The following is a 4,251-nucleotide window of genomic DNA, read 5'->3' on the forward strand; positions in this document are numbered from 1 at the left end:
TATCACTGTTGAATAATATGGATAAAACAATTCGATTATTCGAAGCGTATGAGAGAAGTTATCGTAAAAGAGTGAAATGAAGAATAGAGATTCGTCTTAACTGTTGACGTATTAACGATTAATTTCCGTAATTTAAGGAATAGAAAATCTTCATAATCTATATAAGATTTGATTCTTTGGAATTTATGGAAATTAAGATTTCTTTTGATTAAATGCGTAATTTGCCTCGATTGCTATGTTTGATATTTCGCTATAAATTGACCTCTTCCGTTTCATTATTTTCATCACTCTTACATCTTCTTCCTCATTTCCTATTTTCAAAAGATTGTGAAAAATACTTCATCCAGTTCTGATTCTTGATATACTCCTAACTTTCATATCTGTCATTCTTCTTTTTCATCTACCACCGGAGGAATCTGCTTACTTCTACTTTGCCCTTGGGGTTATAGTGCTTTTAATTCTCCCGTGTCTTTATGTTGCGATAAACATTGATATACACGGTTTGTAATTTATGTTTTGTTATCGGGCTTTATTCTCCCTTATATTTCAAAGTTCCTGCTTCTGTCTTCTATAATTATTATCATCCCCAGTTAATGCTTTCTTTTATTTGCTGCGATGTATACCCCAATTTCTATTTCGGAGTTTTGTCCCTTCGTTTCTTCTTCTTGTGACTAAGCATTGCTTGTAATGGTCCAGAATTCGTAGGTATGGATTTTGAAATGAACATAGTTAATGTTCTAAGAAGGAAATTGTAATGGCACGATTTTGATTTGTCAAATTACCAGAATATCCGGAAAATACCGAATCATCAAGAAAATATTTTCTTGATATTCTTAGAGATTAACTAGAATACAAGAGTCGTATGACATAGCACATGATGACGTTATGATCTGTGAATCATCACGTTCCATTTAGAAACTCAGCATGACTTACTGTGATATAATCATGTTGATCAAGTGTCATTATATTATACTAACTCATGCTTCAGCTCCCAACACCACTTCAAAAATATTCATATTTTAAACTCGAAGGTTTTAGAATTTAGAAACTAAAATAGTTTCTTTTATGATGTAACACAGATATCATAAGGAGAAAATTGATTTCTGATAAGAATGATTATGGAATTATCTCCAGAAATATGGAATATATTTATAATGAAAGATATGATGATATCTTAGAATTTCTAATATCAGAGGATGATGAAGAATATTGTCCGCAAGGGTTTAGATTCGGAAGTAAGGTATTCGTTATTGGCTTCAGCAAATACTGAATCATTTGGATTCTTGGAAGGCAGGTTTCGTCCTTGTGATTTATCCACAGCCTCCTTCATACTTTGCTCAATCCATTTTTCAGTTCCAAACCTTTTCTTTTTCTGAGCTTTGCCAACACACTATTCTTTATCATCAAACTTTTTACTGTTAAGGTCGTTTACAGTTTTTGCTGCTTCATCAGTACTTTTCAAAATTTCGAGAACTAGTTCGCGGTTTAAGGTGTTTTCGGAAACTTCACATCAAAGTACGTAAGTATAGGAGATAGATGTTTTATGCACACATATAACTGTTGGAGTAGACATGCTGCGAGATTTCAAAATACTGATTGCTGATTCACAGTAATTGGCAAGACAATTCTTGTTATAAGATGCAGATGAGTAAATGATGGGGTTTCGATAAATATAATGATTTTTCGGAAAGTCAAAGATTAATGAAGTTGTTGGTAAGTTTATTTGTGGTGGAACATAAACGGTTCCCCGGTAATGATGGCGAAAGGGGAAACGTATATATCAAGGTTATAATAAGGCTGTTTCGACTGAAGAATCGAAGTTGACTTGCTGGGGCTGTGACAAAACTGACTACTTTGTAAAGGGATTGCAAAGTTATTTTAGCTAATAAATGCCAAAGGGTCTAACACGGATACGTGTTAAACTATGACTTTGGTTTCAAGAGTTTTTCAGGTACATAACTGTGGGTAACATGTGGTTGGATCATCATCTCGATGATTCATTATTTGAAGTGTCTTCAGGAATTTCGAAGGGTTTGAACACAGATTGTAATCGTTAATATACATATAATGTTCTAGCACAGGTTTAAAGTCAAAGTATAGCTTTGAAAGATTTAGGAATCTAAGAATGATGTCTTTTGTTAAATCTTGGCTTGAATTCTGATTTTTTTTTAATCAGAATATGTAATCAAATTTGGATGAGGATGGTTGTTTTGATTTTTATAAAAGAATATATATTGTGTGAAAGTAGTGAGTATAGTTGATGATTTGTTGAATCAGAATCGAAGAATGTAACATATTAATTGTGAATTTATATATCCCTCGGGTATTACCTACCCGTTAAAATATTCTCACCATTAACAGTTTGTACAAAATAATTTTCTTAATTACAATCTTTATGAAAATATACCTATATATATAGTTTCCTTAGATGTAATCATGGATTTAATGAGTTAACATAATATTAATCTCATCTGGTTTTCAACTAGGAGTAGAATATATAATCTCTAACACTTTTAGAAACTACATATTCTTTGCAGAATATTTCTTCGATGAAGTTATGAATCAATACTTCATCGTTTGTTGTTGTTGGTATTCCTTGGTATATATGGTGCGTATGACGTTGATGTTCGAGGTACAGATTGTGATGTTGAGGTGTGGGATGCGGATGTTGTTGGTGGTGGTGGTAATGATACTGTTGGCGTTGATGATGGTGGTACTGTTGATGCTGGTGATGATGGTGGTACTGTTGATGCTGGTGATGCTGTTGGTGCTTGTAACCTTTGTACCATATTCTCTAAAGTCACCACTCAAGCACGAATCTCGTTGACTTCTTCTACTACACCGGGATGATTGTCGGTTCGAACAAGCGGAAGAATAAGATTTAGAATTTGAGATAGTATATAATCATAATGAGATACTCTGGAAATAAGGGAGAAAATGGTATTACGAACAGGTTCGCCGGTAAGTGCTTCAGGTTCTTCGCCAAGAGGGCAATGTGGTGGATGGAAGGGATCACCTTCTTCTTGTCTCCAATGACTAAGTAGGCTACGAACCCATCCCCAATTCATCCAGAATAGATGATGGCTAATTGGTTGATCCATTCCAGTTACACTGTCTTCGGAGTTCAGGTGAATATCCATATCGGAATAGCTGTCGGAGTTTAAGGAATTTGAACTAGATACGTGATCCATCTTGTATAATCAGGGAATTGATTTTTGATATAAGATAGATTATAGAATTTAGATTGGTACTCTTCAATACATAATTTACATATGTATATATAATACCAAAATCCCGTAAATTACGGAGAAATTTTCGGAAGATGTCAGGAAAAGTTTACAGTAACAGATATGCTAAGATATGAATTTTGTCAGTACACTATCTATGCAGTAAATGCAGTAAGACATGTCTAGACTTAGGAATGATAAGGAAGTAATTTTCGACGATAAATGGTAAGAAAAACTCGGTAAAAACAGATACGATCATAGTCCAGACTCACTAATGCATCCTAACAATTACCAGTTAAACACACTAATGCAAATTCTGGTTCCCTATGACCTCAAGCTCTGATACCAACTGTGATGATCGCTCCAAATCCATATGAACGAACACGTCATTCATCGATTTCATTGCGAGGTATTTGACCTCTATATGATACGTTTTGTAAACATTGCATTCTTTTGAAAAGGCACGCCATAAATGAATATTTAAATCAAAGGTTTTCGACATCTGATGATTTCTACATATAGACAATCACCGTAAATAATAGTTTACAATAGTACTTCCGTTGACAATGCAGTCAAAATAAGATACATGGTGATGATTTGGTGAATGCAACGTTTCCTTGAAAAATATGCCATGTAAGACTCCATGCACATAGCTTGTATAACATATAAGCAAACAGCGAAAGACTTCTAGGGAACCTGAGAATAAACATGCTAACAAGTGTCAACACAAAGGTTGGTGAGTTCATAGTTTTAATGTTTTGCATAATCTGTACATAAAGGTGGATTACAAGATTTCAATTGTTTCATCCAGAAACGTTTATCAAAATATTCTACAAGATTGAGCACCCTGGTAACTAAGCTTTAACGTTATAATAAGTACCCCTGTTTTAACATACATGCAACCAACATGTACAATACACGCAAACCAACGTGTACTAAACTCAAATAGCATACGTCTGTTTTATAGTTCAGGCTAGGGTTTCTATACCTGGAACAGACGGGGATGTCAAGCCCTATGGATCCA

This window comes from Rutidosis leptorrhynchoides, chromosome 1 (genome assembly GCF_046630445.1).
Source record: "Rutidosis leptorrhynchoides isolate AG116_Rl617_1_P2 chromosome 1, CSIRO_AGI_Rlap_v1, whole genome shotgun sequence".
NCBI classification, from domain to species: Eukaryota; Viridiplantae; Streptophyta; class Magnoliopsida; order Asterales; family Asteraceae; genus Rutidosis; species Rutidosis leptorrhynchoides.